At 38.4% G+C, this 27154-nt stretch overlaps 1 non-coding gene across 1 annotated transcript; it reads left to right on the top strand.

Moving 5' to 3' along the window:
* The first annotated feature begins 20858 nt into the window (after positions 1-20858).
* On the top strand, positions 20859-20962 carry LOC112773916 (small nucleolar RNA R71). Its single transcript, XR_003188438.1, has one exon. It is a non-coding gene; the product is annotated as a small nucleolar RNA R71 (small nucleolar RNA).
* The last annotated feature ends 6192 nt before the right edge of the window (positions 20963-27154 follow it).

Raw genomic sequence — 27154 nt, forward strand, 5'->3', positions numbered from 1 at the left:
TGATATATTATGCTTTCATATATATAGAAAAAAATATATATAAAAGAATAATATATAAAAAAAATTGTTAAGTTCAATCAGAAAATCAATGCATATGTGATGAAATTAGAATTGATACATGAGTGTGTAAAAATATGCAAAAGTGAGATTTTGGGTAGCTAAGCTTGGTTTTAAAATTGTATAGAGAATGTATATGTGTTAGGTAAGAATCTAGGTTAGTCAAAGATTCAAATTATAGCTCACTTGGTCATACATATATCCTCACCCTTACCTTAGCCCCATTACAACCTTGAAATATCCTCATGATATTTGCATTTGTACATTTGATCATTGTTGATTGGTTAGATGAAGAACAAAGTTTTAGAAAGTATGATTAGAGGAGATTTGAGTTGTTTAAACCCAAACACTTGAGTGATTAGAGTGCATATACAAATCCAGTGAGGGTTCAATTGCTCATTTCTATATATCCATATTTGATCATTGCTTGTCTTGCAAGTTTGTGAACTCTTTTGATTAACTCAACTCAATTGTGAATGTGCTTTGATATGATTGATTTAGCCCCAAATTGTGCATATATAATTTCTTTGAAATTCGACTCACTTTGACCACATATATGCTTATATATAGAGAGAGATAGATTGTAATTAGAATAGCATGATGCATGTAGGTAGCTTGCATCTAGAAAGGTTGCATTGCATAAGCTCTACCATTTTGCCTTCAATCTTTTGCTTCTCTTGAGCTTAGCATGAGGACATGCTAATGTTTAAGTGTGGGAAGATTGATAAACTCCATTTTTAGGGTTTATCTTGTGCTTAATTTAGTATATTTTATCCATTATTCTCACACTTATGCATACAAATTGCATGTTTTACATTTTCCTTTCTAAATTTGTACTATGGTTGAAAACATGCTTCTTTGGCCTTAAATTTGCTAATTTTAATCCCCTCTTATTACCATTCGACGTCGTGATATGTTTGCTGAGTGTTTTCAAGGTTTATAGGGCAGGAATGGCTTATAGGATGGAAAGGAAGCATGCAAAAGTGGAAGGAACGCAAGGAAATGATGTTTTAATAAGCTGGCAGCGACGCGTACGCGTGAGCGACGCGTACGCGTGACTGGCGTAGAAGACGAGCGACGCGTACGCGTGACTGACGCATACCCGTGACAAGGATTTTTGCCAAACGACGCGTACGCGTGGACAACGCATACGCATACGCGTGATAAAGCGTCACGTGCTGCATTTTGCAGAAAGCGCTGGGGCGATTTCTGGGCTCCTTTTGGTCCAGTTCCAAGCCCGAAAACACATAATAGAGCCTGCAGAGTGGGGAATCATGGACACAGCATTCATTCATATAATTTTAGGTTTTAGATGTAGTTTTCTAGAGAGAGGCTCTCTCTTCTTTCTAGATTTTAGGTCTTAATTTTATTCCTTTTAATTTCTGAATCTTATCTTATTTTATTTCAATTTAGTTTCTCTTCTACTTTTAATTATTCTAGCATTCTAGTTTATTTATTTCCCTTGTTGATTACTTTATGTTGCCAATTTAGTTTATGAATTCTCATGTTAGATTTGATTTTCTATTTAATGCAATTTGAGGTATTTCATATTTATTGCTTCTTCCATTATTTGTTATCATTGATTTTGCAATTGTTGGTTTTAGTATTTACATTCTCTTGTTGCTTTTCTATGCTTTTACTTTGTTCCTTCCAAGTGTTTGATAAAATACTTGGTTGGATTCTAAATTAGCTTTTTATGTTCTTAGCTTAGATTGATTAATTAGAGACTCTTGAATTGTCAAAGTCTCTTGTTGGTTAGTGATTGAAACTTGCTAGTTGGCTTGAGCTTCATTAACTCTAGTCTTTGATTATGACTTGTGAATTCAAGTTGATTTTCTCACTTAACTTCCTTCAATTGTTAGAGGTTAACTAAGTGAAAGTAAAAGGCAATTACTATCACAAGTGACTATGATAATGAGGATAGGAATTCCAATTATCAATCCTTGCTAGTACTTTTCTTAATTATTAGTTTATTTTCTTGTCATTTACATTCCTTGTTAAACATTTAAAAACCAAAAAGATAAAATCTCATAACCAATTATAAGTACACTTCCCTGCAATTCCTTGAGAGACGACCCGAGGTTTAATACTTTGGTTATTTTTTATTGGGTTTGCTTAAGTGACAAACAAATTAAATTTGATTAAGGTTTAATTGTTGGTTTAGATCTATACTTGCAACGTGATTACTTTTGTGAAATTCTTTACCGACGATTTTTCCCCTATCAATTTTTTGGCACCATTGCCGGGGAGTTGTAATAGTGTGCTAAATTATTGGTTGGTGTAAATATTTTTATATTTACATATTTGCATATTTTATTCTATTTTATTACTACGAGCTCTATGTTTCTTTCATTGAATGACGCGTTCATTACCGGATCTGAGCTTTGCTGCGTTTGATCCTGAAATCGAAAGAACTATTTCACGTATTAGGCGAGCTCAGCGTCGGTTAGCCTCTGAGGGTGGTGAAGTGGTTTCTACCAATTCACCAGTCCTATCTGAGGGTGAATCTGAAGCGTCATTTGAGGAAGAAACAAGCCCCTCTTCTACTGATTCTATTGATTTACGTACAGGTAATATGGCAAAGCCTAGAAGGATTACTCTCCAGGAAGCAGTAGCTCCGGACTTTACTCTGCAACCATATCAAGCGCGTCATCCAAACTTGGCTGCGGATTTTGAACTGAAGACTGCGCTGATTAATTTACTGCCTAAGTTTCATGGCTTACCTGCTCAAGAGCCTGTCAAGCACCTCAGAAATTATCAGACAGCCTGCTCAACTACTAGGCGTCATGGTGCGGATGAGACTACTATTTGGTTATATGCCTTCCCGTTTTCTCTTGAGGGAAAGGCAACAGAGTGGTTCTACACTCAACCTGAAGAAGTTATTACTAATTGGAATCTGCTCAGAAGGGAATTCTTGGACAAGTACTTTCCAGCTGAAGTTACAGATAGACTGAGGAAAGAAATCTCCTGCATTATCTAGGGCGAATCAGAGACTCTTTACGAGTATTGAGAACGCTTCCGGAATCTCCTAGACTCATGTCCCCACCACAAGATTGACCAGTTGGTGTTGATTAGCTATTTCTGCCAAGGCATGAAGCCTCAAGACAAGACTATATTAGATGCTGCAAGTAATGGCTCTCTGACTAAGTACAAGACGGCGACAGAAACATGACAACTGATCGCCGATCTAGCTGAGTGACGAATGGATTTCCGCTAGTTTAGAATTTTTATAAAAATAATCACGTTGGTAGTATAGCTTCTAAACCAACAGAGAATCCTTCCGTACAAAAACTTGTTTATCACTAAAGCAAACCCAATAAAAATAAATAACCGAAGTATTCAAACCTCGGGTCGTCTCTCAAGGAATTGCAGGAAAGTATGATTTATTATTGGTTATGGAAAAAGTATTTTTGGGTTTTTGAAATAGGGAACAGAAAAATAAACTGGCAATAATTAATCTTAATTATCATGAAAACCATTGCAAGGTATAAGAACTGAAAATCCCATCCTAGTTATCCTTATCAGGTGTGATGAGAATTGTTTATTGCTTCCACTTAGTTAACCCTTACTAAATAAAGGAAAGTCAAGTGGACTAATCAACTTGATTCCTCAAGTCCTAGTCAACTCATATGGAAAGACTAGCTTTAGAGGGATCTAAATCAATCAGCAATTCCAATTTTCAATCAACTGCTGAGTTTGATAACTCAAGTGTCACCAATTACTTAACCAAAAAAAAGGGGGAATAAATCTTAAATTAATTAAAAGCTTTAATAACATAAATTTGAAGAAAGCAATCTTTAGATCTGAAATACCTTAATATGTATTAAATAGGAAAATCAATTCTAATATGGAAAGTTCATAAGCCAAATTGAAAAGATAAATAACAATTAAAGTAATAGAATAAATAAAAGTAGAAGATAAATTAAAGGAATATTGAACCTGTAATTGAAGAGAAGTAGCCTAATCATAATAGAAATCCTAAATCCTAATCCTAATCCTAAATCCTAAGAGAGAGGAGAGAGCCTCTCTCTCTTCTAAAAGCTACATCTAAAACCTAAAATTATGTATTATTAATGTTGTATATGTGTTCTATATGTTCTCCTTGTTGATTCCCCCATTCTCTGGCTTTTATTCTGTGTTTCTGGGCTTGGATTTGGACCGAAAAAGGGTCCAAAAATCACTGGGAGCATTTTTTGCAATTTCTGCACGTCGCATCTGTCATGCGTGCACGTGGGTCACGCGTTCGCGTCATTTGGAGTTTCTCCTTGTCACGCGTATGCGTCAGTCACGCGTCTGCGTCGTTTGTGTTCTGCGTCAAGCATGCGTCCGCGTCGTCCACGCGTACGCGTCGCTGCCTTTTTCTTCAAAACTCCATTTTTGTGATTTCCTTCCATTTTTGTATGTTTCCTTTCTGTCTTCTAAGCCATTCCTGCCCTATGAAGCCTAAAAATACTTAACACACAGATCACGACATCGAATGGTAATAAAGGATAATTAAATTTAGTTATTTTTAAAGCATAGGAAACATGTTTTCACATATATCATAAAATAAGGATGGAATAGTAAAACCATGCAATTTACATAAATAAGTGGGTGAAGAATTGATAAAAATACTCAATTGAGCACAAGATGAATCATAAAATAGTGGTTTATCAACCTCCCCACACTTAAATAATAGCATGTCCTCATGCTAAATCCAAGAGAAAAAGAGTAAAGGTAGAATGGTGGAATCTTATGCAATGCAATCTATTCTAAATGCAAGCTACCTAAATGAATCATGCAATTCTAATTACTATTCACTTATATATATAAAGCTTACATGTGGTTAATTTAATTCATATTTTCAAGGAATCATATATGCATAGCCAAGCCTAAATCATGTCAAAGCACTTTCACAATTGAGTTGAGTTAAAGAGATTCACAGACTTGCAAGACAATTAACAATTAAACAGGGATATATGGAAATGAGCTATTGAACCCTCACTGGATTTGTGTTTACTCTCTAATCACTCAGTGTTTGGGATTAATCACTCTATTCTTTTCTATTCATGCTTTCTAAAACTTTGTTCTTCATCTAACCAATCAACAAATATATAATGTATACATACAAACATCATGAGGTCTTTTCAAGGTTGTAATGGGGCTAAGGTAAAGGTAAGGGTATATATATAAGGCTAAGTGAGCTATAAATTGAATCCTTGATTAGTCTAAGATCTCACCTAATATATACATACTCTTTCATAATTTTGAAAATTTACCTAGCTACCCAATTTTTCCACTTTTGTATTACACACTCATGCACCAATTTTATTTATGACTTTACTTCCATGTGCATTGATTTCTCTACTAAACTCATTATTGGGGTAATTTTGTCCCCTTATTTATTTATTTAATTAAAAAGGATATTTTTTATTTTTATTTTATTTTTTTGAAATATAAATACAATATTTTCAATGCACATGGTATTTTAATTATTTTGGTTTCACATGAGCATGCTCCCAGATTTCTGATTATTTTACTAATTTAATCCTTTCCTATCAACCCATGTTCCCATAGTTTCCCCACACTTAGTGGATACACAGTCTCTATCTTAAGCTAACCAAGGATTCAACTTGGGATTTTTAATTTGTTTTTCTGCTTAAGGCTAGTGATGTGGTTATAGAACAAAAGGGGATTAAAAGGCTCAAGGGGGCTAACAAGGGTGACGTAAAAAGTAAGCTTATTTGGGATAAGTGAGAAAAAATTCAAATGATGGCCTCAATCATATGTGGGTATGTATCTACATTCTATATTGGACATATAAATTGAAACAAAGTAAAGATTACAAGCATAGAAAAGAAGTGCAAAACACACAGGAATGAAATTTATGGTTGAATGTAACCATATAATTAAGCTCAAAAACTCACAGGTTGTGTGTTCTTTGGCTCAAAAACCATATATCAGTTATGTATGTCATACAAGTAGAAATCAAGAGTTCCCATTATTCTCAATGTGAATCCTTGAATGGCTCTTATAAAAATAAGTATTTTCCTTGAAAAATGTTGTCAACTAACTCACATTTATTGCTATATATATATATAGTGTGTGGATTGTTGTGATTCTGTTAAACTAAAGTTTCTAGTTTACTCTTTTATTTTCAATTAAACCAAGTTATCATATGCTAAAAGGGTAAACTAAACTAATTAATCCATATTTTCTACATCACAACTAATAAGCTAAAAGTGCAAACTAAACTAAATATCTAAGATATATATATAAACCAAAGTGCAAAATACAGAAATAAAGTAAAAATACAGCAAAAGAAAAGTGTGCCAATACTGAAAGATAAATAAGATAAGATAAAATAAAAATACAGAAAATAAGCAAAATAGGATAAAGAGAGTCTAAAAGTGGTTCACCAAAAAGATTCGCTAGAGATGGCGACCTCCCCACACTTAAATAATAGCATCGTCCTTGATGCTCAATCGAGCTGGGTGTGAAGAAGTGTCCTCTCCGGAAGGATGTGCAGTAGGTGTCTCTGTGGTGGTCTGAGGCTCTGCAGTCTGTATGAGTGTCGGAGGGTCTGCCTGCTGAAGTGGAGGCTCTGTCTGTAGAGGGAGCTCTGGATCTGCTGGCTATAACTGATGGGGCTCCTCATGACGTGGTGCAGCCTGCTCAGGTCCTGCCTGCTCGGCCTTTCTCTGTTATAGAATTTTCACACATTTTTTTTGTTTTTATTTTTATTCTTCTTTTAGTTATTAACTTTATTTATTTTATTTTACAATTTCGTATATTTGTTCGAATTATGTGACTTGTTTTTTAAAATAAAGATAGTTCTAGTAACAAATATTATTTTGAACAATTTTATTGAAGTTAAAAATAAAAAAAAAAGATAGTTAAAAAAATTATATTATAATTTGGCTATTTTTTATTTGTATTTTATTTTTAATTATTATTTTTTAGTTAATTTTAATGAATTTTATTTTTCAAAAAAAAAAAGAGTCAAGGGGGCTAGCCCGCCGACCCGCCAATCCGCCATAAAGCGGGGCGGGCTAGCATTTTGAACCCATTTTAGTTGGCGGGGCGGGCCGTTTATAGGGCGGGGCGGGTTGGGGCGGGCCAGCCCGCTTTGCCACCCCTAATATTCAATTAAGGAAGTAAGCTTGTGGGCCTCAAGATCATATGTTAGGAGGTTGTTTGTCATTCTATTAATATCCAACAATATCTCAAGACTAAAACATGTCTGGGATAGATGTTGGCATGAACTTTCAGATGATATTTTGTATCGACAAAGAACTGTGATGAACTTGACGGGTGAGTTTTTATTAATTGCAATTATAAAACTCCTTCATTATTGATCATTTTTACTTTGAATAAATTTTTACAGTATCGTATAATATGCAGAGTTAACCATGTCAGATGATGAGATTAAGCAGTTGTGCTTAATGGATATAGACAAGATCTTACATTCTTATGATAAAATCTTGAAAGACTATCCTCCTATACCTTTAGCAACTGAAGTTGATAGTTCTTTGTTAACTGAAAGGGTTATTAGGGAACAGCTAAACTTTAACAGGGATAAGTTAAAGAAAAATGCATCATACATGTTAGCCAACGCAACACCTGAGCATAAACATGTGGTGCACAGAAATCGTGACGGTTCCGTTCCTTGGTAACGGCGCTAAAAACTCAATACGCACGTTCATAATCTTAGTTCTTTGTCACAACTTCGCACAACTAACCAGCAAGTACACTGAGTCGTCCAAGTAATAAACCTTACGTGAGTAAGGGTCGATCCCACGGAGATTGTCGGCTTGAAGCAAGCTATGGTCACCTTGTAAATCTCAGTCAGGTGGATTCAATTGATTATGGAGATTTAGTAATTAAAAGATAAATAAAATATAAAATAAAGATAGTGATACTTATGTAATTCATTGGTGAGAATTTCAAATAACCGTATAGAGATGCGTTCGTTCCTCCTGAACCTCTGCTTTCCTATTGTCTTCATCCAATCATTCATACTCCTTTCTATGGCAAGCTGTATGTTAGGCATCACCGTTGTCAATGGCTACATCCTGTCCTCTCAGTGAAAATGGTCCAATGCACTGTCACTGCATGGCTAATTATCTGTCAGTTCTCGATCATACTGGAATAGGATCCGTTGATCCTTTTGCGTCTGTCACTAGGCCTAGCATTCGCGAGTTTGAAGCTCGTCGCAGCCATCCCTTCCTAGATCCTACTCGGAATACCACAGACAAGGTTTAGACTTTCCGGATCTCAAGAATGGCCATCCATGGATTCTAACTTATACCACGAAGATTCTGATTAAGGAATCCCAGAGATACTCATTCAATCTAAGGTAGAACGGAAGTGGTTGTCAGGCACGCGTTCATAGGTTGGGAATGATGATGACTGTCACAATCATCACATTCATATTGAAGTGCGAATGAATATCTTAGAATCAGAATAAGCTTGAATTGAATAGAAAAACGATAGTACTTTGTATTAATTCATGAGGAACAGCAGAGCTCCACACCTTAATCTATGGTGTGTAGAAACTCTACCGTTGAAAATACATAAGTGATAATGGAGTTCATTGGTCTCGGCCCCATAGGGGAACCCGAGTAACTAAGACTTCGAATACAATAATAAAAAGTCCTATTTATACTAAACTAGTTACTAGGATTTACAAAAATGAGTAAATGATGCAGAAATCCACTTCCGGGGACCACTTGGTGTGTGTTTGGGCTGAGCATTGAGCTTTACACGTGTAGAGGCTTCTCTTGGAGTTGAACGCCAGTTTGTAACCTATTTCTGGCGTTTAACTCCACTTTGCAACCTGTTTCTGGCGTTTAACTCCAGAATGCAGCATGGAACTGGCGTTGAACACCAGTTTGCGTCATTTAAACTCGAGCAAAGTATGGACTATTATATATTTATGGAAATCCCTGGATGTCTACTTTCCAACGCAATTGAGAGCGCACCATTTGGAGTTCTGTAGCTCCAGAAAATCCACTTTGAGTGTAGGGAGGTCAGAATCCAACAACATCTGCAGTCCTTCTTCAACCTCTGAATCTGATTTTTGCCCAAGTCCCTCAATTTCAGCCAGAAAATACCTGAAATTACAGAAAAACACACAAACTCATAGTAAAGTCCAGAAATGTGATTTTTATTTAAAAACTAATAAAAATATACTAAAAACTAACTAAATTATACTGAAAACTATGTAAAAACAATGCCAAAAAGCGTATAAATTATCCGCTCATCACAACACCAAACTTAAATTGTTGCTTGTCCCCAAGCAACTAAAAATCAAATAGGATAAAAAGAAGAGAATATACTATAAATTCTAAAATATCAATGAAACTTAGTTCTAATCAGATAGGCAGGTGATACGTAAAAATTTTATTTCACGTAATTACCGGCAAGTATAGCGGGTCGTATCAAGTAATAAAACTCACTAAGAGTGAGGTCGATCCCGCGGAGATTGATAGATTAAGCAACTTTAGTTAAATGGTAGATTTAGTCAAGCAAACATGGTTTTGATTTCATGAGATTTGTGATTTTTGAACATAATTGCAAAAATTTAAATGGCAATGAAGTAAAGAACTAGAAGAGAGAAAGAAGATGAAAGTAAATAACTGAAACTTAAAATGCAAGAAACTTAAATGACATTAAAGATAAATTGCAAGAAAGTAAAGATTGCAGAATTCTAAAGAGCATATGAGTAAATAGCAAGAAATATAGAAACAGAATGTAAATGACAAGAATAATGAATTGCAAGAATGTAGAAGGGAATTGGGTAATGGGTATTCAAACAACTAAAGAGCAAAAGAAATGAGAATTGATGATGGAGAGGATCATTAGGGATCGGAGATGCGAATTTTAGTGAATTGATGTTGATCAATTCCTTCTGAATCATGGGTATAGATCCATGGCAAATTGTGGGTAATTGAGTCCCAATCTCTTGGTAACTCAATTTCTCTCAACACAATCAATTGCCACTCTCGTGATCTAATTATTCATGAGAAGAGATGAAGTTCAATTCCTAATCCAAGCCACACAACTTCCAGAATCTCAACCAAGGGAGGTTACATCTCACATACCAACTAAAGTGTATTGATCAAGGAAATCATGAAAGGATGAACTCTAAACTGAATTATGTAGCTCTTTTCTCAAATTCACCACACAAATCATATAGATTAATCCCTCTCTCGATAATGATTGAATCTATGAAGAACAAGAGTTTCCTTTTAGATGAACCACTTGAATTGAGAAGGAAAAGAAAAGTTATCAACTCATTCAAATGAGCAGAGCTCTTCCCCCTAATGAAAGTGGGGTTTAGTGAATCATAGCTCCAATTTCAACAACAATTGCAAAGATGAAAATTAAACTAAGTGTAGAGAAGAATGAAGAAAAATAGAGAAGAAGTTCTTGAAAACTGAAATTCAAAGTTGCCAAAAGAAAACAAAATAGAATATGGTTGAGAAGCAGTGAACCAAAAAAAAAAACTCTAAGTGTAAAAGTCTAAAAACAAGTTCCAAAGCAAAAAAAAAAATTCCTCTAAGTATCAAACTCTTCTCTATTTATACTACTCCTAAAACTTCTTCAGAGATCTTTAATTTGGGCTGGCAATGTGGGCTTTCTCTTTGTTGTATTCCTGGCTCAATGGAAGAAGTGTTGCCAAACAGGGAAGAGGAGTTCATTCATCATGCTTCTGGCCCAATGGCTTGGTGTTTTTGCCAATAACGCTAGCCTTAATGCACGTTGGCAACGTGCATAGTGTTTTCCTGGGAGTGGGTTTTGATACTTGGGCGTTGTTAGCCCAAGTTGTTGCTAACAACTTGCTTTTCTTCTTCTTGACTCTACTTTCATGCTTAATGTTGCCCAGAATTTGAGTGTCAATCCTCTGCTTCAATATAGACTATCATGCATCATTGGAAAGCTCAGAGTGTCTTCTTTCTAATGCACTTGGATTTATCTCAATTGGATTTTTCTAGCTCAAGTTATGCTTCCTCAAAGAAGGTAAGGTCAGGCTGCCAAGTTTGTTGAAGTTGTTGCTGAACACGCCCCTCTCTTCCCAAGTTGGCAATGTGCCAAGCCTCCCAAGGCTGAGTCATGGGGCTGGCGTTGTCCTCAAACATGCCCCCTTATTGGCACGTTGGCAACGTGCTCGTTGCTTCCCTCCAGGGCTGCTTTCTAGCCTTCAACTTTGCTTGTCACGTTGCCTTGGAACACGCCTATAGGGCTTGGCGTTGGCAACGTGCTCGAGTGAAGGAGGGTTGCTCTCCAAACTTGTTTGCTGTGTTGCTTTGGATAACTCCTATGCACTTCAGCGTTGGCAACGTTGGCTTCCTTTCCTGGACAGCCTCCTTGCTTGGCGTTGTCACAAAACACTCCAACTCTTCCTGGAGTTGGCAATGTGCTCGAGCCTTCCTCAAGGCTCCATGCTTGCTGCTTGGCGTTGTCATTGAACACGCCTATGTTTCCTGGCGTTGGCAACGTGCTTGAGTTGGAGAGGTATCATCCAAGTTGCCTTGAGTTGTTGCCAAACACGCCAATGAAGGCTGGCGTTGGCAACGTGCTCGATGGGTGGAGATCCAAGGCTTGCTGCGTTGCCTTGGAACACGTCTCTTGTTCCTGGCGTTGGCAACGCCAGCTTCTCCCCTTCCTGGGCCAAGTCTTGACGTTGTCTTCAAACACACTAGTGAAGCAGCACGTTGGCAACGTGCTCTCCAGGATTGCCTCCTTCCAAGCTCTTCTCCCTGGCGTTGCCTCTGAACACTCTAGTGAAGCAGCACGTTGGCAATGTGCTCGAGCTTCTTTGGCTGCACAAAATCTTTAGCTCAGCGTTGCCTTGAAGAACGCCTATACACTCCCACGTTGGCAATGCCCTCGAGCTCCCTCCTGGCCCAATTCCTTGCTTGCCTGCGTTACCATCAAACACTCACCCTTTCTCCAAGTTGGCAACACCCAAACGTGTTCTCCAGGGCTGCCTTGCATTGTTGGGCGTTGTTGATGGACACTCTAGTTGAAGTGCAAGTTGGCAACGTGCAACTCCTCTATATTCATTCCCCAGGGCTGCCTGGCATTGCCTAGGAGCACCCCCTTGTTCCTGGCGTTGGCAATGCCCAACTCCTCTTCTTCTTGCCTAGTTTACTTCTTGGCATTGTTGCCAAGCACTCCAATGTAACTCCAAGTTAGAAACGTGCATATTTCTCTTCTTGAATGAATTGTTAGCCACTTGCTTGCTTCATTCTTGCTTCAATGCCTTCTTATTGCATCACCTATCATAAACAAGGAAACTTGCTTCAAAGTCTCACCAATGCATGCAATCAATGGAATCAACTTCATGAGATTTATTTATTTATGCATTTATTGACTCATTTGCATGAAATTAGCCACAATTAACATGGTCCTTGGTATTCTTATGCATGAAAACAAAACTCATAAAAATACTTGTTTAATTCAAAGAAAATGAGTGAAACTAAGCTAAAACTAACTAAACAGACTAGCTAATTGATGCGCATAAACTTGTTATGCTACGATTTAGGAAATTGCACGATCGGCAAAATTCCTTCCGGCAAGTGCACCGGCTATCGTCAAGTAAAAACTCACAATAGAGTGAGGTCGAATCCCACAAGGATTGGTTGAATGAGCAATTCGGATTAGAAGTGTGTTCTAGTTGAGCGGAATCAAGATTTAGATGAGAATTGCGGAATGTAAAATTGGCGGGAAAATGTAAATGACAAGAAATTGAAATGGCGGAATCTTAAATTGCATGAATTAAAGAGCAAAAGCTAAATTGCTGAAATTAAAAGGGAATGGGGGTGATTGCATGAATTGAGTTGCAGAATGTAAAGAGAAAGTGGAAATCAGAAATGGGGAATTCATTGGGTATAGGAGATATTGAGATCTCCGAATCAAAACATGTTTATCTCTTCCTCAACCAATGCGTTCATTAAATTTTGCTTGGCAATCTTATATGATTGGATCCCAATCCCTTGGCTCACCAATTCTCTCTAAAAACAAACAAATTCCCAATCCCTTGGTTTAAATGTCCATAAGAAGAGATGATGCTCGATCACTGATTATACCACACAGTTTCATGAACCACAATTTGGTAGGATTACATGTCACAATATCCATCCAAACCCCAATCCAATTCACTGTGAGAAAGCTTCTCTAGCATGAATCCTCCATTCCTTTCCCAAGGTTCCGAAGGATTCCAATTATGGGTAGTTTCTTTCCCAAGACAACTACCCAATGGAATTAGATCGAGAAGCTTTCTAACAAAATTCAAGAGAAAAGATTGAAGAAGAAGATAAACTATTATTGATTCATTGAATTACAATAGAGCTCCCTAACCCAATGAAAGGGGGTTTAGTGAGTCATAGCTCTGAATTCAATTACAAAGATATGAAAACTAGCTCAATGAAAAGGTAAAAGTCCTTTCTAACTTAAATTCTATCCTATTTATACACTTTCTATATTGAGCTTCTGTTGTGTTTCTTGGGCTTTGAGGCCTCTCCCTGCTTTCCTTTTGCCTTGGGTTTATGATCCATAATCTTGATGAGGCTGTTGATCCAAATTCTGTAACATTCATTGAGCCAACTTAGTGATAATCAAATAATGACACATGACTCAATAAATGGAAATTTCAGACTCATCAATCCTTCAGGCCCAATCCCATAAACCATGATATTCAATTGGGTTTCATACCAGAGTAAGTTTAAGTTAATGTTTGTGCTCAAATACTAACTTAAACCGCAATATTTTTGGCCCAGAAACCTTTTCCAAGAGTGGCGTTTAAGTTGCAGTTTAAGCTTAAACTGCAGCTTAAACGCCAGACACTTCCAGTGATGCCTTTTGTGGAAGCACGTTTAAGCTTCAGTTTAAGGTTAAACTGAAGCTTAAACGTGGAAATGGAAGAAGGCAGCCCTGGAGGGTAATATAGTCGAACACGTTTAAGCTTCAGTTTAAGGTTAAACTGAAGCTTAAACGTGGAGATAGAAAAGGCAGCCCTGGAGGTCGAACACGTTTAAGCTCCAGTTTAAGGTTAAACTGGAGCTTAAACGTGGAAATAGAGAAAGCCATCCTGGAGGTCGAACACGTTTAAGCTCCAGTTTAAGGTTAAACTGGAGCTTAAATGTGGAAGCTGAGAAAGGTAGCCCTGGAGGTGTCGAACACGTTTAAGCTCCAGTTTAAGGTTAAACTGGAGCTTAAACGTGGAAGCTGAGAAAGGTAGCCCTGGAGGTGTCGAACACGTTTAAGCTCCAGTTTAAGGTTAAACTGGAGCTTAAACGTGGAAATGGAGAAAGCAACCCTGGAGGAGAAAACTTGGTCGAACACGTTTAAGCTCCAGTTTAAGGTCAAACTGGAGCTTAAACGTGGAAATGGCTCCCTGGTGCTTTTCCCTTTTCTGGCGTTTAACCTCCAGTTTAAGGTTAAACTGGAGGTTAAACGTGGAACTGCCCCCCTTGGTGCCCTTCTCACTTCTGGCGTTTAACCTCCAGTTTAAGGTTAAACTGGAGGTTAAACGTGGAAATGCTTCTTTGGTGAGACTTTCATTCTGGCGTTTAACCTCCAGTTTAAGGTTAAACTGGAGGTTAAACTTCAATTCCAGCATTTCTTAGCCTTCCTGATTCTGGCGTTTAAGCTCCAGTTTAGGCTTAAACTGGAACTTAAACTCCACATGTGATATTCAAGCTTCCTTTATTGATTTTGTTGCTTCCTTGCTTAGCCTCTTCTTCCCTGAAATCATCCAAACAATTGCATCAAAGTCTTGCAAAATTTCATGAGAAATCTTCCATTCATAGCATTCAAGTAATATAACTAAAACTCATGGAATTTGCATTAAAATCATACTGTTTGGATGGTTCATTGCTTTGTTATTCATTTAACCATTCTTGGTTACTTTAAGCTCAAGAAAATGCATAAAACAACTAAAACTAACAGAAAAATGCTAGTGAAACTAGCCTAAGATGCCTTGGCATCACAACACCAAACTTAATACTTGCTTGTCCCTAAGCAAGTCCTGAGTTAATTGAGAAGAAAGTATGAAACAGAAAGCAATTACATTGGCTATATTAGCAAGCATTTGAAGTTCATCAGAAGGGTTTTATGCAGAAAGTTGCAGCATCACTTTTTCATACTTATCAGGTAAGATTATCACTTTTTCATTGCATCCATCAAACACTGCTATGGCCTCTTGTTATTCTTATGTCCTTGGCACTTTTCTCTTCTTTGTTTTTCTTTTCTTTTTCTTAGAGCTCCTTTGCTCCTTGTTTGCTTAGTGTCATGTGTTGCACAAGCCTTTGGCATTTTCTTTTTCTTATCAGTGCACTACACATATCCACTTTAGGCATTTTAGTTCACATTTCTTCTTGAGACATTGGTGCCCAGCACCTCTTTGTGTGACTAAATGTTTTGTATTTAGGTTGCTCTTGATAATGGACTTTTGGTTGATAATCCCGGGTTAGTTAACCCAAGTTACCAAGTGTTGAAACACTCCTCAGAACCTATTCATCCAAGCATATCCTTAATACATAAACACCATAGGCATTTGTCTCAGAAGTTCAAACCATTGGTGCCTAGCTTATTTTCTCAATTTTTTTGCTTTTTGGTTGCCCTTTTTCAGTGGCTTTTTCTTCTTCTTTTTCTTTCTTTTTCATGGCCAAAGACATTTATTCATCAAGATCCATAGACAGTTTTCAATTTCTACACAAAAAATGATAATTCTACACTCTATTTCCAGTGATCTGACTTAAACAATCAAGCATGCATACCACCACTTAATTCTACTTGATTTGTCACTAATCGAGCCAAGTTACTTTTGTTCAAACTTTTCTTTTATTTTTGGAAACAGGACAAGCATGGCAAGCACTTGTTTAAGAAGGTGAAGTTATATCCAAACATCTAGGCATTCACTTTATTCAAAGCAATAAACAGACAAACATACTAGAGACTTCACATTAAAACTTAAATGACTTATAATGAAAGAAAGCTCATAAAGACAATTCACCAATCATCATTTGAATATTAAGGAGAGAGACCACCTCTCATTTATTGCTTGGTTCTTCTTGATTCTTGGGATCCTGCTTCTTCTTGCTTCCTACCCCTTTTTGACCACTTGAACTTCCTTTGTCTTTTCTTATGAGCTTTTTCCAGAATCCAGCCTTTTTCATTGTTTCTTCCACTCCTTTTTCAAGGATCATTGCCTTGTTTATTTCTCCTTCTTTCCTCCCTTTGAAATACTCATCAAAAGCTGGGAATGCTGGGTCCATCTTGTGTAAATGTTCTCCTATGTAGTTAAGCTTGATTTGCGAACTGATGTTGTAATCAGCTTGGACTGAGTATCTTGCATTCTGTAAAGTGGTGGCTTCCTTGATTGCCAAGACATTGGCATCTTGGTGTTGGCATATGTGGCTGAAGGATTCCTGTAAGTGTAAATTCTGTTCCCTTTGCAGATCCAAGAATCTTGATTCAAAGTTCCTTTGCATATCCATCATTTTTAGGTGAAAGTCCTCTTGTCTCTCCTGAGACCTCATGTATTGTTGAGACATTCCTTCCATGATTTCCTGCATTCTGCTCATATCCATGGGGTCTCTAGGAGTTCGTTGTCTTCTTTCTGGAATTGCTTGCTCTTCTTGCTCTTCTTCTCTGTCTTCTCCTTCCTGTCCTTCTTGTTCCGCTTCTTGCTCTTCTTCCGCTTGTTGCCCTTCTTCATTTCTTCTTTTTGTGTGTCTTGGAGCAGTTGGGCCAAGAGTCATTCTGTATGCAGTTATGGCCAGTCCCGGATATAGCCAATTAGGTCTTTCATCTTCAAGTGGTACTTGGGCATCGATGCATAGTCTAATGATGGTGCTAGGGAAGTGGAGCCAGGATTCAGGGTCACTTTTCTCACTAAACTCTTGTATCTGTTCAGCAATGAGTTTATGAACTTTGATTTCCCCTCCCACCATAATGCAATGTAGCAAGATGGCTCTTTTAGGGACTATTTCTGAAGAGTTTGCAGTGGGTAGGATGGATCTCCTAACTATTGCATACCACCCTTTAGCTTCCGGTGTTAGGTCTCCCCTTCTCAAGACTCTTGGAGCCCCTCTTGTTTTTCTCACCCATTCAGCTCTGATGGCACAAAGGTCTTCAGCAATAGTTGTATAGTCAGGTTCTCCTATCATCCTTTCTTCATAACTTGCTTGGCCGAAATGTATGTTTTTCAGGCCAAGAGTTTTCATGATTGCTTTGGGACTGAAGTCAACTTCCACCCCTCTCACATAGCTTTTGTATGTGGGTTTCTTGGTTGAGTCTTCCCTCACTGCATTTGCATAGAACTCCTTCACCAAGTTGATGTTGATTTTAGTGATTGGCTTAGTCAGGAGCTCCCACTTCCTCTTTTTGATCTTCTCCCAAACACCTGGGAACTCATCCTTTTCAAGGTCAAAGGGAACCTCAGCTAGTACCCTTTTAGGTCTCATCCATTCGGCTTGAATCTCATGGAAAACTGATTTGTATCTCCTTGCATCGAATTCCCTGTTCTCCTCCATTGGTTGCTTGTCTTTTCTTCTTTTGTGGCTAGATGAGGCTGCCATTGGTTCTTTGGTTTTGGTAAGTTACAAGCTAAAGTTGACAAGGTGAAGCAAGAAGTGTTGTTGGAAGTGTGGTGAGGTTGTTTTCGGCAAGAGATAGTTATGCTATGATGAAGGAAAATGTGCATGAAGGAGAATTGGTGGTGTGGAACTCGTTCCCCAAGTGGTTCTTTATAGTGCTTGTAAGTGAAGACTGGACGGCTAGGGTGATTTGTGAAGGGTGGCTTGATGGTAATATATGAATTAGGGAGAAGGACGAATTGCTTTTCATTTTCTTGGAAGTATTCTGAGTGCATTAGGTTGTACATGTAGCTATCTTTTCATGCAGAACTTCCTTTTCCCATGTGTTAGTTTCAAAGACTTGTGAACTTCCTTTTTGACCAAGCACGGAACCTCCCCTTTGTCTTTTTCCTCCATTTTTATCTTTCCTTTTGTACCTGCACAAACAAACAAATTTGCTATCATTTTTTTCGTGCATGTGAATAATGAATAGTACTTGTACATGTCTTTTTTTTTCTTCTTTTTGAATTGTAAATCAATGATTGACTTCCTGAGCTTATAGCCGTGACTTTTGTATGTATGCACACTTATTACTGGACACCAAACTTAGTGTTTGGTAATGTGTCCTGATGACATGAAATCCATGTTGGTTGTCCTTAATGAATGTGCATAATTCTAAATAATCCTAGTCACTTTGGCGCTTTGATCCTAAACAATTTTACTACCTAAAGTAATTGAAATCAAAGTATTAAAACATGCAAATGGTATACTTGTCATGAATTTCTAAATCCAGAGGAATTTCTTGCTTTTCATAAACTGTGTTCAAAAGGAACACCAAACTTAATGTTTGGTCGTGCACCTTGAATGAAAGATGGAATCCAATTTGAGTAAGATTTGGGAGTGCCTTCAGGCACACCAAACTTAGAGACCAATTGTAATTTACATGCAAAGTTTAGTGCACTTTATCAATAGTTGTCCTGAGGATTCAAGTTCATGCATAAGAAACCATGCTTTATTAGATGTAAAGCAAAGCACTAAAGAGTAAGGATACTAAAACATGGGTTGCCTCCCATGAAGCGCTTCTTTAACGTCACTAGCTTGACGGTTGTCCTTTGTTAGAGTGGATTGTAGTGCTTGATGTCTTCTCCTCTTACTATGAAAACGTCCCCATTTGATTCCTTCATGACTTCTAAATGTTCCATAGAAAGAACCTTCCTGATTGTGAACACTTGAGGGAGCTGGGAAGGAATGGTTTTAAGGCCAGGTGGGATTGGCAGATAATGACTTGATATCACTTCATCTCCCGGAGAGAAACCTTCAGTGGGAATTTTCTTGTTTCTCCACCCTCTTGGCAATTTCTTTACAATTCTTCCCTTTCTCTTGAAGCTTTCTTCATTGACCCTTATGCCGGGAGGATCCTTCTGATCTGTTTCTATTGATTCTTGTGGCTTTAACTCTTGCAATTCTTGTTTGCTTTCCAAGGACTGTTTCAGAGTTTCAGCTGCCGGATTGCTTTCCTCCAAACACAGATGGCTACTCTCATCCTTAGGCTTTTCATGTTCTGGTTCAAGCTCAGATGCAGGTTTGAAAACATTGAAAATGAGCTGTTCATCATGTATTCTCAAAATTAGCTCTCCTTGTTCTACATCTATGAGTGCTCTAGCAGTGGCTAGAAATGGCCTCCCCAGAATGATGGGGTGTAGGTAGTTTTCTTCCATGTCCAAAATGACAAAGTCTGTGGGGAAAAAATAATTTCCCACTTTCACCAGCACATTCTCAACTACCCCCTCAGCTTGCTTCTGAGTTTTGTCAGCCAGTTGTATGATTACATCAGTGGATCTCACCTCATTCAGTTGTAGCCTCTTCATAAGAGTCAGAGGCATCACATTTATGCTAGCTCCTAGATCACAGAATCCTCTGTCAATTTTTGTTTCCCCTATGATGCAGGGGATATGAAAACTTCCTGGGTCTGTTTTCTTAGAGATTATCTCCTTCTTGATGAGGGCACTGCATTCTTTGTTCATTATTACAGTTTGTCCTCCCTTTAAAACTCTTTTCTTGCTCAGCAATTCCTTTAAATACTTGATATGTGTAGGCATCTGCTGGAGAATCTCAAGAAAGGGAATATTGATATGGAGAGACTTAAATGTCTCTAAAAACCTTGAATAGGTTTTCCCTTTTTCACCTCCTCCTAACCTCTGAGGAAATGGTGCTTTTGGTTGGTATATTCCCAGCATGCCTTTTTGCAGTTCCTTGGCTTGCTCAGTTCCACTTTCCTGCTTAGCTTCTTCCACACCTTCCTTCAAGATTTCTGGCTCCTGCTCTGAGGGCCTGATTCCTTCTTCTTCTGAGACTTCCTTCAATATGGTGATGGCCTTGCATTCTTCCCATCTCACTCTCTTTTGTTCCCCTTTAGGATTCTTTTCTGTGTCACTAGGGAACACTGCAGTTGATTTGGGGGCCTGTTGAGATAGCTCTCCTACTTGAGACTCCATCCTCTTGAGTTTTTCACCATGGTTTCTTAAGGTAGCTCTCACATCATCCCTGAAGCTTTTCAATTCGGTTATGTCTTGACTCATGGTTGCCATCATTCCTTCTATCCGGTTTAATTGATCTTGAAATTGTTGGTTCGGGTTAGGTTGGGTAGGTTGATTATTTTGGCCATGATATGGTGGTTGAGAGTAAGTGTTTTGTGTGGCTTGGTATGATCTTTGGTTGGAGTTTTGGTATGTGAAATTGTTATGTTGGTTGTGGTTGTAAGGTTTGCGGTTTTGTGGTTGGGTTTGTTGGTTCCCCCACCCAAAGTTTGGGTGATTTTTCCATCCTGGGTTGTAAGTGTTGGAATGTGGATCATATGATTGCCTTTGTTGGTTTCCCACATAGTTGGCCTCTTCCCAATCACCTCCTTCAATGCTTACTTCCTCTTGATCTTGTGTGTGTATTGCAGCCACTTGCTTTGTTTCTAATTGCCTGGTAAGCTCTGCTAGTTGCTTGGCAAACACCTTGTTTTGGGCTAGAATTGTATCAACATGGTTCAGTTCCATGACTCCCTTAGTGTTGTGCCTCTCTGATGCATAGTAGTACTCATTCTCAGCCACTGTCTCAATTACCTCAATGGCTTCTTCCACAGTCTTTTTCCTGTTCAATGAACCTCCTGATGAATGGTCTACAGCCTTCCTTGATTCATAAGACAGTCCATCATAGAAAATATGCAATTGCACCCAATCATGGAACATGTCTGGTGGGCATTTCCTTGTCAAATCCTTGAATCTCTCCCATGCCTCGTAGAGAGTTTCACCATCTTGTTGTCTAAAAGTCTGAACCTCAGATCGAAGCCTATTGACCTTTTGTGGGGGGTAGAAACGTGCCAGAAACTTGCTTTCCACCTCATCCCATGTTGTTAGACTCCCCCTTGGGAATGATTCCAGCCACTTAGCTGCTTTGTCCCTAAGTGAAAATGGGAACAAAAGCAGTTTATAGGCATCTTCCTGGACTCCATTGGACTTCACAGTGTCACAAATTCTCAGGAATTTTGTGAGATGTTGGTTGGGATCTTCATTAGCACTCCCACCAAATGAACAATGATTCTCCACAAGTGATATTAGCTGTGGTTTGAGTTCAAAATTGTTGGCCTGAATGGGTGGTTTTTGAATGCTGCTACCACAATTCCCAGAGGTTGGGTTTATGTATGAACTAAGAACCCTCCTCTCAGGAATGGCATTGTTTCCATCAGCTCTCTCATGGTTGTGAACTTCTCTATCCATGTTGAGATCTAGAGCTTCCTCAAAATTGTCCTCAGATTCTCCTTCAGATTCTTCTTCTCCCAGTACTCTCTTCCCTCTTGCTTCCCTTCTAAGTCTATGAAGGGTCCTCTCTGGTTCGGTATATGGAGGAGTTGATGTCTCTCCTCTCCTACCTGTCATACAAGAACATAGCACAGGCAACAAACAAGTGAAATACTCTTGGTTAATGGAAGAGTATGGTTAGAGCAATTGAGGAATTAATTCAAACAGTTAGTGAGTCAGTGAGTTAGTTGCTTGAATTTAAAGGCATAAAGAAAGAAAGCATATAACAGAGTGCAGAAATTAAAATTCAACAAGTAACTTGTACTGAATTAATCAAAACAAAAAAAAATGCTCAATCTAGTTAACTTCCAATTTGAGAATTGTCAATCGAAAACCAATCCCCGGCAACGGCGCCATAAACTTCACTAGTTCCTTTGCATCTTTGAAGATAGTGGGCCAATAAAAACCACACTGCAACACCTTAGCTGCTGTTCTTTCTCCTGCAAAATGTCCTCCATAAGTGGAGCCATGGCAGTCTCATAAGACTTCCCTTCCTTCTTCCTCGGATATGCATCTTCTGAGTATGCCATCCGAACGAACATTTTTTGAACAAGTATGGTTCGTCCCAGATGAAGTATTTGGCATCATTTACCAATTTCTTCCTTTGATGCTTGTTAAATTCCAACGGCAAACTCCCAGTGGCCTTGAAGTTTGCTATGTCTGCAAACCAGGGTGCCTTGTGAATTACCATGAGTTGTTCATCAGGAAAGCACTCATTTATATGTGTGCTTTGTGCGCTTCCTTCTTCACATGGTATCCTTGATAAATGGTCTGCCACCTTGTTTTCTACACCCTTCTTGTCTTTGATTTCAATGTCAAATTCCTGCAACAAAAGAACCCATCTAATAAGTCTTGGTTTGGATTCTTGTTTAGCAAGTAAGTACTTTAAAGCTGAATGATCAGTGAAGACAATGACTTTAGATCCAATGAGATAGGATCTAAATTTGTCAAATGCAAAGACTATTGCCAAGAGTTCTTTTTCAGTGGTTGTGTAATTCCTTTGGTTATCATTCAAGACTTTACTGGCATAATAAATCACATGTACCAAATTGTCTTTCCTTTGTCCTAACACTGCCCCAATAGCAAGGTCTGATGCATCACACATCAGTTCAAAAGGTAAGTTCCAATCAGGTGGGGCAATGATAGGTGCAGAGGAAAGTTTTTGCTTCAAAAGTTCATAGGCTAGCATGCAATTTTTATCAAATACAAAGGGTGTATCAGAGACAAGCAAGTTACTCAAAGGTTTGGCTATTTTAGAAAAGTCTCTAATAAACCTTCTGTAAAAACCAGCGTGTCCCAAAAAACTCCTAACTGCCTTGACATTACTTGGTGGAGGTAGTTTTTCAATGAGTTCCACCTTAGCTCTGTCCACCTCAATGCCTCTATTAGAGATTTTGTGGCCAAGGACTATTCCTTCTGTGACCATGAAATGACATTTTTCCCAGTTTAATACTAGGTTAGTCTCTTGGCACCTCTTAAGCACCAAGGCAAGGTGGTGTAGGCAGCTAGGAAAAGAATCTCCAAACACAGAAAAATCATCCATGAAGACCTCAATAAATTTTTCAATCATGTCCGAAAAGATGGACAGCATGCATCTTTGGAAAGTGGCAGGTGCATTGCACAATCCAAAGGGCATGCGTCTATAAGCAAAAACTCCATATGGACAAACAAATGATGTTTTCTCTTGATCTCTAGGATCAACTACTATCTGATTATAGCCTGAGTATCCATCCAAAAAGCAATAGTAAGCATGTCCTGCAAGCCTTTCAAGCATCTGATCTATGAATGGGAGTGGGAAATGATCTTTTCTGGTGGCTTCATTGAGCTTCCTGTAGTCTATGCACATCCTCCACCCAGTGACAGTTCTTGTGGGTATGAGTTCGTTCCTCTCATTTGGCACCACAGTTATGCCACCTTTCTTGGGAACTACATGGATGGGACTAACCCATGGGCTATCAGAAATGGGGTAGATTACCCCCTGCCTGCCATAACTTCATGACCTCCTTTTGTACCACTTCTTTCATGACGGGATTCAATCTTCTCTGAGCTTGGATGGAGGGTCTAGCATCCTCTTCTAACAAGATTTTATGCATGCATATGGATGAACTTATCCCCTTCAAATCAGCTAGGGTCCATCCAATGGCATCTTGATGAGTTTGTAGCACCTTGATCAATTCTTCTTCCTGTTCTTGACTCAGGGCAGAGCTAATGATAACAGGATGACTCTCATCACTACCCAAGTATGCATACTTGAGATTAGGGGGCAATGCTTTGAGCTCAGGTTTTGGTGCTTCCTTCTCTTCTTTCACTATCTCTGGCATGTTTGGCATGGTTGTTTCAGTAGCCTTGATGTCACTAACTTCTATGTCCTTGGTGAACTCCTCCTCTGCCACTTCCTTTGTTGTTTCCTCAAAGGTTTCTTGTACTGCAATGTCCACTACATCCACCCTCATGCATTCCCTTAGTGATTCTGATGGATAGCTCATTGCCTTGAATACGTTAAACACCAATTTCTCATCATGTAGTCTAAGAGTGAGTTCACCCTTTTGTACATCTATGATGGCTCCAGCAGTAGCCAGGAAGGGTCTTCCCAGAATTATTGAAGCTTTGGCTTCTTCCTCCATATCTAACACCACAAAATCAGCAGGAAATATAAAATCTCCCACCTTCACCAACAAATCCTCAACTATCCCATGAGGGAATTTAAAAGTTCGATCTGCCAATTGGAGGGCCATTCTTGTTGGTTTGGCTTCCTCAATCTTCATTCTTCTCATCATTGTTAGAGACATCAAATTGATACTGGCCCCTAAGTCACACAAGGCCTTCTCCACCATGAACAGGAAGCTTTTGATGCGCATAAACTTGATGCGCATAAACTTGTTATGCCACGATTTAGGAAATTGCACGATCGGCAAAATTCCTTCCGGCAAGTGCACCGGCTATCGTCAAGTAAAAACTCACAATAGAGTGAGGTCGAATCCCACAGGGATTGGTTTTCGATTGACAATTCTCCAATTGGAAGTTAACTAGATTGAGCAATTTTTCTTTTCTTTTGTTAATAGTTTTTGTTTCAGTTTATTACTGCTAATTTCTGCAAATTTTAATTTGTTTTCTTTGCTTATTCACTTGTTAGCATACTAACCACTAGCTGTTTGTGATATTGCCTCACTATGGAATTTCCACTATCTTTGGATGAGTATTGTTTGAGACTGAGCACATTGCAAAAAAGAAAGGAGTATCCATCATCTTTTGGTCAATCAAAATTCATGAGAAACTCTCCACCACCACAGAATGATTCATGTTATTATGCTCATGGTGGGTGGGAGTATCAGGAACAGGAAACGGGGTACTTCCCAGAGCCACAAAATGGTCCATGTTTTGGTGAATTTGATCACTACTCAAGTTGTGGCTGGGAAGATCAAAACCAAAGAGATTTCACTTATTCACACCCCATTCATCAAGAGCCATCACCTCTGAATTATCCAACCTCACCTCCTAGTTTTACATATCCAAATTCTTCATCACTTGAGCATTTCTCAGCACAAAATTCCTTCTCAAATTCATACAATTCATTTCATTATCCACAAGACTCATTCCACTACACACAAGAGTCATACCACTACCAACACTCCAACCAAAGACTCTATCAGCCCACACAAAACACATACTCCCAACCACCATATCACAGCCAAGATAATCAACCTCATCAACCCAATCCGAACCAACAATTTCAAGATCAATTAAACAGGATAGAAGGAATGCTTGCAACTATGGGCAGAGATGTGGCCGATTTGAAAGGCTTTAAGGAAGAAGTGATATCCAACTTACAAAATCAAGGTGCTGCCATTCAAAAGCTAGAAGCACAAATTGGATATCTATCAAAGCAAATCCCTACCCACAATTCTTCTAGTGATACCATGGCAAACCCAAGGGAGGAATCAGAAGAACAAGAAAGGGAGAAAGTCAATCAAGGGAGATCACACTCCAATGACACAGAGAGTTGCAAAGAGGAAGGGTTCATTGAACCACAAATTCAGGAAGCTTTTGATGAACAGGATACTCTAACTGTCCAACAACAACCAAGTTCTGAGATCAAGGATGTGAAGGCAGTAGAAACAAGCACCAAAATGAGGATTGTGACCGAGAAACAAAGGACCATATCCATGAAGAAGAGAAGGTCGAAGAACAATCCAACTCCTGAGCCAACAAGCAAGTTCACTCAAGCCAATCACAAGGGAAAGCTTGCTGGAAAGAAGCATTCACAACAAGGGGCACTAACTAGCTCCTTTATCCACTTGAAGTCATTCCTCTTAACAAACTGGAGGAAGAGGAAGAAAGTCAGGAACAGCATGTCAAGCTAATGACGTTAAAGAAGCGCTTGTTGGGAGGCAACCCAACCAAAGGTAGTTTTTCTTTTCTAGTTATTTCAATAAAAGAGTTAAGTAGATTTATCTGTATTGCAAGGAGCTAAGTTTGGTGTTGCACACCAAAATAATTCAAGGGTGAATGTGAGATTCTAAGTTTGGTGTTCCACCAAAAACTTCATTAAAAGCACATTTCTACCTCAGCATGACTAGTCACTAGCTCCAACCAATCAGGGAAACTACTTAAACAATAGTTTAATTTCTAGTTCATAGTTTTTTTTTCTAGTTCATAGTTATTTTCTTAATAAAAGCACATGAGGTTTTCTGCATATGATCCCAATTGCTGCATATGGCAAGGAACTAAGTTTCGTGTTCACACACCAATCTAAGTTCAGAGGCCTACAAACATCCATGCATGCTAACCAATTCTCAAAGTGCTTGGGGAACAAGCAACTTCTAATAGCTTTGCAGGAAGACAATCAATCTCATGGAAGGAATATACATCATCATCAAAAAGAACACCAAGGCTAGGAAGGATGATGAACAACAAAGAAGATGCTAAAAGGTTGTATTGTCACTTAATTGCTTGTACTTTGAATTGCTGATATTTGAAGTTTGCATGCATCCCTGCTTTAAGTTTGAGTCATTGCAATTTTTGTTTGTCTGTTTGTTTAATTTTCAAATAAGTGATAGTCTAAGTGTCTGGATAACTTCATCTTCTTAAACAAATGCTTGCCATGCTTGTTCTGTTTCCATAAAATAAAAGAAATGTTTGAACAAAAGTAACTCAATTCCATTTGGTAAGAAATCAAATAAGATTAAGTGGTGGTATGCATGTTTGATTGAATAGTCAGCTCACTAAGAAATAAAGTTAGAATTGTCACTTTTAGTGGAAATTAGGATGCTGTCTATGGATCTTGATGAATAAATGTCTTTGGCCATGAAAAAGAAAGAAAAAGAAGAAGAAAAAGCCACTGAAAAAGGGCAACCAAAAAGCAAAAAATTGAGAAAATAAGCTAGGCACCAATGGTTTGAACTTCTGAGACAAATGCCTGTGGTGTTTATGTATTAAGGATATGCTTGGATGAATAGGTTCTGAGGAGTGTTTCAACACTTGGTAACTTGGGTTAACTAACCCGGGATTATCAACCAAAAGTCCATTATCAAGAGCAACCTAAATACAAAACATTTAGTCACACAAAGAGGTGCTGGGCACCAATGTCTCAAGAAGAAATGTGAACTAAAATGCCTGTAGTGGATATGTGTAGTGCACTAATAAGAAAAAGAAAATGCCAAAGGCTTGAGCAACACATGACACTGA

The sequence above is a fragment of the Arachis hypogaea genome, chromosome 18 (genome assembly GCF_003086295.3).
Source record: "Arachis hypogaea cultivar Tifrunner chromosome 18, arahy.Tifrunner.gnm2.J5K5, whole genome shotgun sequence".
Classification (NCBI taxonomy): domain Eukaryota; kingdom Viridiplantae; phylum Streptophyta; class Magnoliopsida; order Fabales; family Fabaceae; genus Arachis; species Arachis hypogaea.